At 46.1% G+C, this 15,807-nt stretch overlaps 1 protein-coding gene across 2 annotated transcripts in view; it reads left to right on the top strand.

The window, feature by feature from the left end:
- LOC126524673 (uncharacterized) overlaps positions 1-15,807 on the top strand; it is a 143,287-nt gene that overhangs the window by 39,329 nt on the left and 88,151 nt on the right. The window lies entirely within an intron of this gene.

Genomic DNA, 15,807 nt, shown 5'->3' with positions numbered 1-15,807 from the left:
AACTCGAGTCCATGGATAAGATATGCCTTCCATGCTACGTGACCATTATACGTAAGGCCCACTGCCCGCTTGTGCGTCTTATGTTGCTGACTAATTTTGAATAATTTTTATTTCTCATTCGCGAAACGGAAGGAGGCTCGAGAAAAAAGTGAAATCAATTTGCTTTAGAAGATCGAGCCAGCTCTACACAGAAGTTGGGCATATGTAAAAAATTCGAGCCGCCAAGATTTCTGTACAACAAAATTAATTAAATTGCTGTAACGAGAAAAAAACTAGAAAAGCATAACACAGGCTAATTACATATATTTACTAACATAACCACCGCATAACAATTGAATTATATAATATAATTACTATATAATATATAATTACTAATTAATATATTTGTTCAGACTAACTACGCGTAAGTGTTCCGTTGCTCACATATATGGTGCAGCAAATACACCGTAAAATTTATCATTATGGTGCAAGAAAAGCTTCTCAATTTTTTTGCTTAATTCATCTTTATATTATGCGCATGAAGTGTGCTGTAATAGAGGAAGAGGGTGGCAAATTATTTCGTTACAAGATGTCGTACGAGAAAACTGGATTCTCCATAGTTCACCTAACCTAGAGAGATATCGATGCGTATTATGAAGCAACAAAACGACGGACACCATCCAAAAGAAGTACTAAAAAGGATTGAATCTAAAAAGATGTTTCGGCTTCCCTACGGCAGCCTTGTTCACAATGGGATGAAGGAAAGTTCTCGGAAGCTCCGTCCCGCCCAGACTGGCTTCTGTCGAACCCTCGACTTCAGATGTGTATTACGTGCGAATGTGTCGAGCTATTTTAGCGTGTCATGGGGGTTTCGTTTGCCTTGATAATAACACTTTGCTAAACTGAATGAGTAATGGTTTGAGCTGGAATGCGGTTTAGCCATTTAAAAAAAAGTCAGATGTATCTGCGTTGGTTTCACACCAGCTGTATGACGCAGTGTTTTATGTTGCAGCACAGGCATTTGAGTTGGAGAAGTTAGCTTAGTTCTGCCCCATACAAGACAGAGTAATTAAAGTGTGAGAAGGATAGGGTATTAAAAACGTGTAGTCTGACAGCGAACGGTAAAAAAAAAAAACTTCAGGTTATCTAATATACCGACGGATCTTCCTTTCTGTGTAATGGCGCGGTTCAGTCGAGTCCACCTATGACATACCTGTTCGAAAATGAACACCAAGTATTTTAAGTGACTATACTATTTCTATGGAAGATTGGCCAATTGTAAAAGCATGAGTGAAAGTGGTGGTATTGTGCGTATAATGTCTGAATTTTGCGAGCTATTCTGGCCCGGTATGCGGTTTTTGTATGCCTTAATAATAATACTTAGCTAAACTCAATAAGTAAATGTGTGAACTTACATGCGGTTCAGTCATTTAAAAAAAGTCAGGGCCAGTACTCATATAATTTTCATGCACAAGAGCTGCACGTAAGAGCTAATTTCAGCCAATACTGACGCTGTACATACCCTTAGAAAAGGCAGCTAGCCAATGGCAAAGGGGACTTATGAACGAAAAACATTCTGAATTCGGCCTCAGATGTATGCGCGTTGGTTTCACACCAGCTGTAGGACGCAGTGCTTTATTTTGAATCAAATGCATTTGAGTTAGAAGAGATAGCAAAGTTCTGCCTCGTAAGAGACAGAGTAATTAGGGTCAGATAAAATACGGTACTATATATGTGTGACTTGAAAGCTCAAGGCAAAACAATTTTAACTTATCAAATAGCTGACGGATCTTGATGTCTGTGTAATGGCAATCTTTACTTGAGTCCAGCCATGACATACGTGTTTAAAAATGGACGCCAAGTGTTTTAACTTTGTCTACTACTTATATGGAATATTGACCGATTGTAAATGTGTGAGTCGACGAGGCTGCTTATTTTCCGGGTACAAAATAATATTATTTATTTTGTTTCACTTAATCTCTAAAGCATTATTCTGCTCTGGACGTATATATTTTGGACTCGTGTAATAATCTTTATATGAATCGACTAAAGTGTATCAGTGCGATATACCAAAAGTGTTCTCAGACTAAATTATGTATTGTGCATCAGGAGTGAACATTTCAATGCCGTTTTTGTAGAAGTTAAAGAGTAGTGGTCCTGAAATATATTCTTGTGGTGCCCCTGCAAGTATTGACCGTAGACAAGATAAATAGCATCCTACATACCCTGCTTGCCTTTTATTGCCCAAATACTGTTTTATTAGGGGAAGAAGTATACCACATATACCGCACAATTGAGACTTAATCAGTAAGGTAAACTGGTTCTGGTGGTCAAAGGCCTTGGAAAAGTCAAGGTGTTTATCTCCAACATATTCTTTTTCGAAAGCTTGCAGAATTTTCTATGCGCCAAAAGTACATGCTTTGTATATTGGCTCTTTCGGAAAGGCAACCGGTCACGGTGGAATGAGGGAAAGTTCAATTAGAAAATTTTGAATCCCTGTGTTCGGTTTTAATCCTTTCGCAAATGCCAGTAGAATGGAAATTGGGCGGTGATTTGTCAAACCATTCTTAAGCATTGCTTTAAATAATACAGTTATTCTGGATATTTTCACCATGTTTGAAAACTCGGCAATTGAAAGCGCTTGGTTGTAAGTGTTAGCTGAGGAGACATGGCATAAATGAGCAGCTTGATGGACGTTATTGGACTGCCGTCAATGTCACACACATGACGGTTGTTACATAATACGAATACATTCCAGATCTCACTATCTCAAATGAGCTCTAAGTGCCCACTATTCATATTCCTTGGCACTATTTTCGAGGTCTCAAGGAAGTTAGCTAAGTCAGATTGTTTCCGTGACTGCGTAACATGGGCAAGCGCAAACTAGCCCAGATAGTCCGCTTCCATGCGCTTTTGCCGTTGTTATGAGATCTACGTCGTGACAGAAATGTATGAATGATAAAACCAGTCACTGCTTAGTCCCATCTAACGCTGTGTACAAACTATTGACGGTGGTTTGCTGGTATTATTCAGGTCAACTGAATCTTTTGGCGCTTGAAGGCCCAGAGAAAAGTCACCGAGACGGGCAAGTGTTCCAATTTCCACGTAGCAGATGTCGCTACAGCATTAACTTTGGAAGTAGCTTGCGAAATATTTTAAGAGGCTTGACGGCATTATTATTAGAATTTACATTCTAGTACGCTGTGGGACGACACTATACCAAAATCTTTCTCTTGGCATGTCCCGGACCAGGGCGAATTTTTCTTCAACTGCGAGGGTTTTCTATCTAGCAACCCATTAAGGTTTTCTTTGTAGCGATTTGCTGCCTTTAGGCGGATGTATCATTTTTTTTATTAGTTACTTCGGTCCACCTTGCGTGTTTCTGCAGAACTATTACGTCATGTCTACCGCAGTTTCTCAGAACAGTGGGTCAAATGCGCACAAAGCTTCACGTATAACGTATCGCAATAAAAATACACATGCAGCGAAAACTCTCTATGACGAGATGTAAGTGTGGAACGACTGCATAAATTGCTGCGCGCTGCAGGACTATTTGTAGGAGCACGTTTAGAGATGAAAAGTCCAAAGGCAGCATACGATGACATAACGGCAAGACAACGATTTCCATGTTTACGCTGCCCTTTCTATACCTGTTCTCGCTCAAATTAATAGAACTTCGTCTCCTTATTCTGCAACAGTTGGCTTGTTACTTAAGCTATTTAAAATACGAAAGATGCATTGTTGCAGGTAATAATAATAATAATATTTGGGGTTTTACGTGCCAAAACCACTTTCTGATTATGAGGCACGCCGTAGTGGAGGACTCCGGAAATTTTGACCACCTGGGGTTCTTTAACGTGCACCTAAATCTAAGCACACGGGTGTTTTCGCATTTCGCCCCCATCGAAATGCGGCCGCCGTGGCCGGGATTCGATCCCGCGACCTCGTGCTCAGCAGCCCAACACCATAGCCACTGAGCAACCACGGCGGGTCATTGTTGCAGGTGTTGATGGTGTACCAAAACACGCATTTAATTTATTGGATTACCATTTATCATGTATCCGAGCATATTACTTTGCGGGTGCACATGTAAAGAAATAATGAGTACTTTTGAGGACAGTGTGAGTGCCTGCGGAAATTATTGGCTGTTGATAAATAAATAACTAAATAAATAAATAAACAAATAAATAAATAAATAAATAAATAAATAAATAAGATCTTGAGGCTTCCAAAGCACCACTCACCTGGCGAAGAAAAGTGATTGGTTTTTGGCCTTGCGCTTGTGGATCGCTGACGTCACACCTAATGAGATAGGGAAATCCTTGCTGTCTACCCTAATCAATTAAGAGAGAAAAGCAAGAATGATATTGCCGAGACAAAATCTGGCGGTAAATTTGCAAGTTATTTGCAATGAGTGAAATACTATTTGAGTGTTAGCTCTAATCGGTATTTCTAGACAAACTTCTTTGACTTCTGAATAGAGATTGCATCCAACCATCATTTACCGCTTATGCAGCAGCGTCTTCAAGTGCACCATTTGATAGGTCAATATCAGAGGATGACTTTGTTACCTATACCATATTAAAGCTTCTATTGTATTTTGAGACAAAACTAAATGAAAAGAACTTGTCGTGCTTACATTTTGCAACAAAGCTTCCAAGTTGTTTGATAACTCGAACATGCGAATTACCGCCTCGTAGCCTTTGTACACATACGCGTGGTCGTGGATTTCGTCCATTTCCACCCTCGTTCTGGTCAGCTTGCGTGCGCAAGTAAGGCAAAGGCGCAAATGGTAGAATGGCGACTAACAACAGCCCGTACTTATGTACTCATTTCGCGTTGTTCAAAACGTCGACAAAATAAACCTTCATACGCCTACTCCAGATGTGGCCTCCTACGCTTGATGCTTTACGTATCATAAGCGTCTGTATATTTGCGATAACGGGACAGGTTTCAGGGGCTGCGTGAGTTTTGTTGTGGTTGTTGTGAGTTTGTTGTGACGTGCCGCTCATAATAATGGATTTAAATGCTGCGAATTCTTTTTCTGGAGATCCCATAGTAGAAGAAAATTTACTTCCAAGCTCTTGCGCCTTGCTCCCCATAGCACTCAACCTAGGCTCAGGAAAGTCGATGGCAGCGCCGCCCTTCGACTAAAGCGTCCACTACGCCTAATAAAATCCCAGAGCAAGGGCTAAGTGAAAATGTGTGACAAACTGCCCTCGGCGTCTACTAGAGTGCACAATAGTGATGTCGCGCTATTAAATCAGATCGTCGTTGCATTTAGTAAATATGCCGGAATGTTGCTGAATATAGCAGTTTCTTCTTGAGCCATTCTCACCCGAACTGACCTGGAGGCTCAATTAAGCATCCTCGACAAGGCCCCGTGCTTGGTGGTGGGCGCTGGAGTCCTGGAATGAGGACCCACCCTCTGGCCCCCATAACCCTATTTTTACTAAGTCCTTTGTCTCACTCTTCAATCGATAGGCTGTGCTGATCGCCACTAGACGGATTACTAGCGTAGATATGTATCTGGCAAATACGTTTTGCGGAAGCCCGCAAGGTGTAGAAAAGTTTACTCTTTCGTTACCGAGCCTATATACATACACTAATTTGATCGACAGTTTTCCTACATGGTGGCAAACATTTCCGTTAGATTATCCCTACTAGCAACACCGTAAACCATATTTAATGACAACTAAACTTTAACTGTTGCTCATATTTGGATAATTTTGGCATATTACGCAGTCTGAAAAAAGAAACCTCCGACTAAAAGTACCGCCCAAACTAGCCTTCATTCTTAAGGAAAAAAGTCGCAGCTTCGTCCAAAAGCGAAGCATCGATGGCGATAACAAATTATTCGACAACTATACGAAGTAAACATAGTAGTTTTATCGGCCACATGGTCTTTTAAACATGGGAATACAACTAAGTTAACAAGCCTGGTGCCACGCTTACACAAGCGCACACATCTCAGTCGATGAGCGCGGACGCTCGCTGCCGAAACACTGGATAGGGGAAGCACGGCCGCAGCAGCGAGCAAATTGACCTTCGTGCTGCCTCGCGCATGAACGCCAACTAAGCCGCGAAAGCGCAGCGCACGTCGGACTCTGTCCCTGTCACGGATGACTTTCAAGATGCAGCAGCCTGGGAGTGCGGCCGGCTTGAGTGTCTGTATAATTGCCACCGCAATAAAAAGGCTACGCAAAATTTGCACTATGGTCACCTCGGTTGTAAAATGTTTGAAGGACTTCAACAATTTACACACAGAAGGTTCTGTCGGACTGCCTAACTTTTCCGACTGACGTCCAGGCTGTTATAACGCTGACTCACCGCCTGTTCGGGTGCCCTTATTGATTAGTGTGCCATATTGTGCAACACTCCACATTAGCGTGGAATGTACTGTACAGAATCTGAACAAAACACGTGGATGCTTCAGCGCCACTTGAAGCCGCACTAGACTAGATTGCTTGCACGGAAAAGCCGATCGAACGCATTATGTAATATCATGGCTATTCTGCATGCTCGTTGACCTTACAGCATTGCTTCGAGCGCGTAAAGAACGCAGTCAAACACAAACCAGGTGCTTGCTGCAATGAGCAAAAACAAATGGCCCCGGCAAAATAGGAACTTAAGCGTTTTCACACTTGCGAAGGTACTGTTTTCCAGCGTAGCTTACATATCCCTATGGCTATCATTGGTGAATATAAATCTGCATATTATTATTTTACGTGCTCAAACTTACAAAACTGCAAAGTAAGAGCCAAGCGCACATCTGGTAAACAATTTTTTTTACCCTCAGTACTTATACTAATATAGCAAATTATTACTTTGTTTCTGGTTCCTTGAAGTGTTTCGTTGAAGGCGTGAATATGCAGGTCTTTACTGCAGTGCGCAACGATATCTTTGCTAGAAATCAAAAGAAACGTACAATTCCCGTTGTTTCTTAAATAACGAATTATGGCGCCATTCTGTGTGCCCTGTAGAAGGCTGAAAGGACTACAACTCCGTGGTGCCCACTGTTGGGTCATGACGCACTGAAATCAAGACCTCAAAAAGTGTAGTTGTAGTGACCTTGAGAAAAAAAATATGAGGTTGTGTAATTTTACATTTCATATGTGACCTGAAACACCTGCATGTCACCAATGTTTTGTGTACTGTCGAAGGTCCGTATGTATATCCCTATGACTTCGTTTATAACCCCATTATTTCTGCCCTTGTTACTTTATTCTTTTTCACCAGACGCACAGTTGAAAAATGTTGGGTCTTGTACGTAGTGACTTGCATCTTTGCTCTTCTAATATGTGAGGAGCACCCGAGCTAAAGCTTTCTCTTAATGTTTACGGCGTCTGCAAAGGGGCCCTGTTAATTGCTTGCCGCTAAGAACAAAAGAAGCCAAACATTGAACATGGAAAGTTTCGGATACTTTTACCGAGCCAAGGCGTCACCTCCTCCCCTCCCCCCCCATATCTGCCCCTGGCCCCTAAAAGGAAAAGACGAATTCGTGACGTTACGCTGACTCACCGGGGCTGTGCTTCGGCGCGAAGTAATAAAAAAACATTAATAAACCTTCACGTTCCCTTGTTCCTCCCATATTCATCCAATTATCGCAAAATTAACAATATAGTTTTGAAAAAGTACAAGAAAGCGGAAACTCATTTAGCGTATATAGTGTTCCTTTATTGCTACTGCATATCAGTTTTCAGTTGGACTTGTCTACTACGAAATAAGTTGTCTACTACAAATGAGTTTCTACTACGAAATCCAATATGATGATAAATTGATTTTTTTTAGAAAAAAGGGCTATCTACAACTATCTATTTATCTACAAGTGCTGCAAGTGATGAATATACGAAGATTACGTTTTATCAGCTAAAATGTGTATCAGTAGCCGACCTATACAAATCTACCTGAATTAATCATTACTTAAAATATGGAGAGAGCAACACAGTTTTTTAAGACACTTACGTTCCTAACAGAACGACTGCCGTTTTAGTACTGCACGAAAAAAAAAAACATTAATGGTTCGTACCACGCATACTCAGGAGCTATGGCTGCCTCATGGCGAAATGTATATTGCACGCTAACTTAAACAATTTGTGAGCATGTCTCCACTGCCAACTTTTAACCAGATTCTTAGATCAGGCATGTTATCTTCAAAGGTGCTCGGAAAAGACATCTTTTCATGCGTTAGATGCTTCTACCTACAATTCTATAGCTAAAACATTGCAGCATTACCTGGAAGTGCTGTTATGTTCATTTCGTTCAAAGTTATACTTCGAGTTGTACGTGTTGTAGATATTGCTTGTTAATCTACAAAACTTACTTGATCGCTATGTGGAAATGTGACGCGTCCTTTCTATTCTGCTTAATTGTATGTCGCAAAGTAGCTGCAAAGATGCGCAAATAAGGCGCAGAGCTCGTCAAGCCTTCATGGATTTTTCTCTATGCTCCAAGCATATGCCATTTGTGTACGTATGCTGAAATAAATTTAATTTAACTTGATGTGATAAAAAATGGTGCGGGCTTTGTCTTTCGTAATTTACGATTGACGAGTATGATTTAACATGGGTGGGTTGCACTTGTAGGCCTGCCGACAATTCTTTGGAAATGCAAGGTGCACTCGAAGGTTTCTCGTAGTGGGTCGCGCATTGGTTAGTCATATCTGTGTGCACACCACACCGCGATAAGTCAGCATAGATAGTACAGTCTACGTCAGGAGAGCGCTGTACGAGCGGTAAAAGCTTGGCCGTTGCCGCATTGAACAGGTTTGGTCAGAGTTCCGAGTCCGCCGCGGTGTCGAGACCTGTGACGCGAACGGCCTCGAATTGTGCCGTGATGGCGTGGTCATAGATGGAGGCGCAGGCACGTTTGTAGATTTGGGAGGGCTAGCATGAGGAGGCCAAATGTGACGGATGAAGCTATGGCAGACGTTTTTGAACGTTTCTATGTCGTACAGAAATGAGGCCCATGTATAGGATTACGTGCTTTCGGGCTAAGCTAGGGCTGTCGGCTTCTTTGAGCTGTTCAGAGGTGTGCGGTAGCCTGTAAGTGTTTGCGGGAGGAACTATTCGGTTCTGAAGTGGGATTGATAACGTCGGAGAGTTTGCCCACGAAGATAAGGGATACGGGCCCGAGGTTATGAAAAAGAAGAATTCGCCTGATTTTAAGATAAACGTTATGTCCGCATGTCACAATTCCAAGTAGACTGCTGGTAATTCAATGCTTGTTGTTGAACACGCCGAGTTGTTGACAACCTTGATAATTAAGGATGCATAGGAGATGGTATGATGCACCATTCACTCCCCGTGCCACATTGTGCTGGATATTGCAAAGGACAAGTAGCACTTCAGCATCAGCGATGTCGCCGTCTAAGGGTGTCACGCGACCATGGGAACTATCCACATACTATCAGCGGGGTTCAACAGCAATTCAACGCCGTTTCATCTGTTCGTGTATGGTCCATTTGTCAAGCCTTGTGTTCTGCAGAAGCGTGTGGATAACTTTAGTGGTGTACTGTTTGGTTTAAATCAGATGCATGTGAGTACATAGGAGTGACTAATCTGGTCTTTGAAGTTCTCAGTGCCTGTTCGGGGCAGTCGCAGAAGGTGTTCCAATTCTTGAAGGTGATGGTGGAGGGAGGGTTGACTATTGTTGGGGCTTAGGTTGCGCAATTATAGGGACTGACCGTGGAGATCGTGGCTGGCATTGGTGCCTTGGGCACGGTGGTTTATATATCTCTCAATATAGCGAGGATGGCGGTGATGAAATGCACGAGTTCTTGCGTGGTTCGATCCCAGCTCGATACTGGCGTCGGCGGCCGCATTTCGCTGTCGCTGCAATGCAAAAAGTACTGATGTGGCGACACACTCCGCGCATATTTCTGCGCAACCTCCGCCTTGTTATCATCCGGTCCAGCGTAACACATCCAGTGGGGCGAAACTCCCCGGTTTCGGTGGCGGAGGTAATTGGCGCCATCGCTGTATTGGGCGAACCCGAAAATCCGTCCCTTCCATGGCCTAGTAGATCGTCGCGCGCGCTCGCGCCGATCCAGGTGACCGAGCCCCTCCCCCCAACTCCTCTGCAATCGCCCTCCCTCGTTACTTCCTCGCAACACCCTCACCTTCGACTGTCTTCGCGCGCACGCCGTGCGGCCCCGCCGGCCCGGCGCCAGCTCAGCCCGCTGCATGGTGTTTCATGTTTCGTTATCTGCTGTTATCGCGAAGCGTGCGCTTCTGTGCGTTCACCGGCGTGGGTAGTTTCGTGGTCCCCCGTAGCTGTGTGCTTGTGCTTCGCGATCTTTCGCCCGTTTCACGACTCGTACCGCTCGTGCATCGTGCAGTGGCGCACAAATACCTCAAACACAAGCCCTGCAAGGTTGTTCAGGGTGCCTACAGAGAACAGGTGAGCGCTCAGACCCAAGGACATCAGAAGGCGCATGTACACGAACACAGCCCTGTCCATGTGTGTGCCCCATGAGTCTCCGGACTTCGTTGCGCCTTTTTCGTGCTACACTTGCCTCTTCCCGGCAGAGAAAACTGACAAATAGATGTTCCTCCTCATTGTTACCTGGTCTATGACTTGTCTTTTTCCGTGCCAAGTCTCATTCTGCAACTTCAGTAACTTGCCCAGCTTTCCTTACCGCCCTCAGTGCTTTTTGTGTGTGTCACGTTCTACAAACTTACTAACAGCTGAAAAATTACTGTTCGTGTTTGTGTACTATCTCAGTAACCGCCGATGGGAAAACCGCGCGAACAGCCGTCATGTGTAGGCATGATACGCATTTTTTTTCTTCTGGAAAGCATGAGCATTGCAAGTGCCCTACGTGCAGATTTTTGTAGTTCGTGTTTAATATACAAACGAGTGCCCAGTAAATACGACTTAGTGCCTTAATGACGTAATTTATTGCTAAGCATTGCAATCGGATTGAAAGAAAAGTCGTGTTGTTGGCTTATTTTACCTGGTCTTTGATTGAGGAATAAGCCTTTCTGCGAATGTTTTCTATGTGCTGCTGCAAAAGCCGTATACCTTCTGTTCCCCTTGCCAACGTTACTCGAGTTGTGGCCAAGTGCAAAATAATGTGATAGTGTGTATTTCAGTTTTTAGTAAAACTTTATTTTTGTTCTTCCATGTCTTTTTCAATTTGTTCAGCAGTAATGAACATGTCACGTGTTTCATATACTTTCGTGCAGATGTATGTCGGCTCTTTTTTTTTCGTATGGCTCTCAATCAAACAATGTTAGCATTTTATTCTATTTTTTAGGTATTTTGCGTGTCATTGTTTTTGTCATTACCAGTGAGCTTTCCCTTTTTATAGTTTCCATGACCATGTCATACATGTCGTCCAGTTTTGTGCAATATCTTAGTGCATATATCAGAAGCTCGTCTACATTTCGGTCTAGGGGGCGTTATATAAAAATCTTGTTTTTTTATGTGTGTGTACATGAAAAGGCCTTCGCGTTTTCTGGCGCTTTCTTTTGTTATTTCACCGTGTGTGAACTTTTGCGTTTAGTACTCTTGTATATGTCATGCATCTTTCACTTTTGCTCATTTTTTGAGCGTGTAACATACCGCGTTATAAGAAAAATCTGTTTTCGGAAACGAAGTCAATAAAGCAAGAGGAAAGATCTGTTGCGTTGGAAGTGAAATTTTTTTTGTGTCCCGGCACATGCTGGTATAATATAAGTATGGGCAAGACTGCGTGCGTGCCAACGCACAGCCAACGGCGCACCACGCGCCAGCTCGCAAGCAATGCGCGCGATACGCAGCGCATTGCTTGCGAGCTGGCGCGTGGTTCGCCGTAGCACGCGTGCGTGGTTCGCCGTAGCACGCGTGCAATAAAAAAATGCCCCTCGGACAGGTAAAAACAAAAAGAAAGTAAGCGGTGGGCGCGGAATGGGGGAAAGGGAGAAAGTGAGCGGAGCGGGCCGGCATAATAAAACGAAAAGGAAAGAACAACGTTTGGGAGAGGAGGCGCCGCGTGGCTGCTCTTCCTGTTGCCATTACAACGTAAACAATCGTGTGCGCCGCCATTTTGCTGCTGCGTCTCCCATTGGTTAGGGCCGTAACTGAAGGGGACCTTGGCGCTAGCGTCGAAAGAGCGTCTGCTCGAAAACAAACAATGGCAGCCATGCGGAGATTCACCCCCCTGACACTTCTGCACGCTGGGGCCGAATCTTATAACGGTTCGGAATACGAACCATTGGCTTCGCTGCTTACGTCACTAGATGTGCCACTCCCAAGCCGGCGGTGGAAGAGGGGGAGGACGCGACCAATTGATTAGAGGGTGCCACCTCTGAAGTGTACGTCATTATATGACGAGCTAATCGAGGAATTGCAGAATGTTTCTGCTTGCTAAATAAATGTAAAATATAAATTAAATATTATACGCCAAGTTCTGAAGTATAAACGTGTGGTGCCGGGCGTTTACGCAATATAGAAGTAATTTATTAATGTCATTCTTTTTTATTCTCAGCCCACAGGTGGTATCGCAAGCGTAAATGAGTTAAAGCTATGTCGTCTGCTACCAGGAGCTCGCACGATGCACGCAACAGGAACGCACTGCCGGCACTTCTCAAGTAGCGAGCGCGACAAAACCGTGAAATGGTTCTTAGGGACACCTTTACTAGCGGACTATATCAATTTTCCATCTTTTTTCGCCCTTCGTCATCGGCTCGGACATGACTCGCTCGCCGCCGCGCTGCCGCTGTCCCTGCGATAAGCCCTACGGCGCGTCGCGTGATAAAAGCAATGGAACTTGAAATCGAACATTACGATACACGGGCCCTGCATTGCCTGCGCGAAGTCAAATCGAAGAGTGTGGTGCTGACGGTGCGCGCTGTGCCGTGAAATTGAGTAACAAAGTGCGGCACTCCCGAACCAGAGAAAAAGAAGGCAGCCAAATAAGAGATCTCCACAATATCTTCCCGTCCTGACTGTATAGTTTTATCAGCCGAACGAAGGAAGTGCTGAACCAGCCTAGGTTGAACCCTTCTGACTGCTGAACGGCGATCTGCGAGCTATTCACGCTGGCGATAGCACCGAGAATTCGATGTCACCATGCAAATATCTCCTTGGCATTGGCTTGGAAGCTGAGGTCACGGGAAAGCTGACCCAGCCCTTCAACCGGCCAACACAGTAACTGCGAGAGCAACTCTGTCGACAGTGTCAGCAGCAGAGATCTAGGTCATTCCGATGAATGCTTCACGTCCGACCGACCTCTGGGAGTTGCAGGCCGGTGGCGATGAACCGTAGCGCGCAATATTCCTTCCTCTGCGTGGAATGGCCACTCGTGCGCTTGCACCCGAGTCCCCTCCATTTGATAGCGTAGCCTGCAAAAGGTTTACTTAGAAAGCCAGCAAGGGCGGTGCAACTCATTATCTGTCACTTCTTCGAACGCGTATCGCGCTTCCAGCCGTGGTCGACACCGAAAGAGGAACGCCAAGCAGACGACGAAGGCAAGTAATAGCCTCCGAAGCAACCAACGCACGCGCGCGCGACGCCCGCGTGTCTCCGGGGTCGCGCGACCTGCGCGCGCGGCCAGGGTCACAAGCCAAAGCCAAGCCACAGCAACGGAACCGAAAGCGGACTACCCCTTCGCCGGTTCCTACGACCGGTTCGCTTTGAAGATGATTGACACATGCGTGACGTATTCAAAAATTGCGATACCGCCCCGCTGCCTCTGACGACCTGTGACGTATCAAAATTTTGGCCAATCAGATGAGGCCAAAGGAACGGTTCCCCAACCGAACCGTTATAAGATTCGGCCCCTGGACTGCGTGGCCGATAAAACATAGCGCCACCGCCGCATCAGCCGAGGTAAGCGTCAGCGACGGTGGCTACAAAAACAGGCTGCCCGGCTGAGAAGGACCGCTTTGTACCTTCCGCTACCGAGACGAAAGTAGCGTTGGCATGCCCGTCCGCTACCATCGTTAGTCGAATAAAGAGTCGTTAGGCTTTTATGTTGGGATACGTCCTTCAGCAGACACGACATCCCACATCTAGTGACCCGGACGGGTCCGGTCTCGCGCACATCACGGAAGACCGGACCCGCTACGATTATGTCGTCGCCCACCTCGATGCCCGCTACGCCAACGAGGTCCAGGATATCCTTGCCAATACACCAACGGCCAACCTTTACTAACACCTCAAGACTGAACTCATTCGCCGCCTGTCACTCTCGGAAGACCAGAAGGTGCGACAACTGCAGTCCGCAGAACTTGCCGAGCCCAAGCCTTCGCAGCTCCTCCGCCACATGCGTGCTCTCGCGGGCAACATGGAAATCCAGGATTCCTAACTGCGAACACTTTGTCTTCAACGACTTCCACCGCGCGTTCAGGAAATTCTGCTGGCTCAGCTTACGCTACCTCTCGACCAACTTGCCGGGGTCGCTGATCGCGTCATCGAAGTCTCTTTGCCGCCGTTGTCGCCCACCGTCCAGGCTGTCGCTGCGCGGCTGAACACCATACAGCTTGCGTGCCGCATGGACGATATCAAACGACGGCTCAGCTCCATTCAACGACGCCTGGATCAACACTTGCCGACGCGCCACTCACAAAGCCATGGCCAGAACACCACGCCGTCGCAGCAGCCTGGTGACGACGACCGGTGCTACTACCATCGACGCTTCGGAGACAGAGCACGACAATGTCGACCACCCTGATCCGCTAGAAATCAGGGAAACGCCAAGGGCAGCTCGTAGCCACGGCTGCGAGCTGCCAACCTGGAGCCTGCCGTATCTTCGTCACCGACCGAATTACAAAGCAGCGGTTCCTTGTCGACAGCGGTTCCGACAATTTCTGCTACCCGCCAGCCCATCTTCAAGGTTCCCGTCCTTTTACGTCTTTCGAGCTCAGCGCAGCAAACTGGTCCACAATCAAAACTTACGGCTCGCTCCACCTGCACGTCCAGCTTAAGAACCTACGCTGTGACCTTCATCGGAATTTTGTCATCGCCGACGCCACCAAGCCAATCATCGGCTCAGACTTTTTGGCGCACTACAACCTCCTTCCGGGCTGCCGCCCCGACCGTCTCATCGACACGGCAACGGCAAATTCTGCGCCAGGACAGCGAACGACTATCCACCAGCCAAGCATCAAAGCACTCAGTGTCGAACATAATTCACCGTACCATGCCATCTTCGCCGAATTTCCCGGTTTTACGTGCCCCAGCGGGTTGCCACGTGATGTGCAGCACACCATTGTGCGCTACATCTGGACCACCCCAGGCCCCCCGGTTTTCTGTCGCGCCCGTCGCCTTGCCCCGGACCGCATGCGCATAGCCAAAGCAGAGTTCGAAGCCATGCTCCGGGAGGGAATCGCCCGCCCCTCCGACGGCCCATGGGCCTCGCCACTTCACCTCGTCCCGAAGAAGACCGAAGGCTGGCGGCCCCGTGGGGACTACCATGCACTGAATGCCCGCACGATTCCGGACAGGTACTCCGTTCACCATATACAGGACTTCGCCCATTGTATTTCTGGCTGCCCCGTTTTCTACGTGCTAGACTTGGTCAAGGCCTACAAGCAGATAGCCGTCAATCCGGACGACGTCCTTAAAAATGCAATCATTACTCCTTTCGGCTTGTTCGAGTTTCCATTCATGAGCTTTGGTTTGAGGAACGCTGGACAAACCTTTCAACGCTTCATCGACAAAGTCGTCCGTGGCCTCGACTTCTCCTTCGTCTATCTTGAATACATATTGGTGTTTTTCCGCAACACCGACGAACATGACAGGCACCTTCGTCAGCTTTTATAACGCCTCGATGACCACGGCCTACTCGTGAATGTCCCAAAGAGCACGCTCGGCGCTTCAGTCGTCGAATTCCTCGACCAT

This window comes from Dermacentor andersoni, chromosome 3, assembly GCF_023375885.2.
Source record: "Dermacentor andersoni chromosome 3, qqDerAnde1_hic_scaffold, whole genome shotgun sequence".
Lineage (NCBI taxonomy): Eukaryota > Metazoa > Arthropoda > Arachnida > Ixodida > Ixodidae > Dermacentor > Dermacentor andersoni.
The sequence above is the reverse complement of the archived record's forward strand: the minus strand, read 5'-3'. Positions and strand labels throughout refer to the sequence as shown.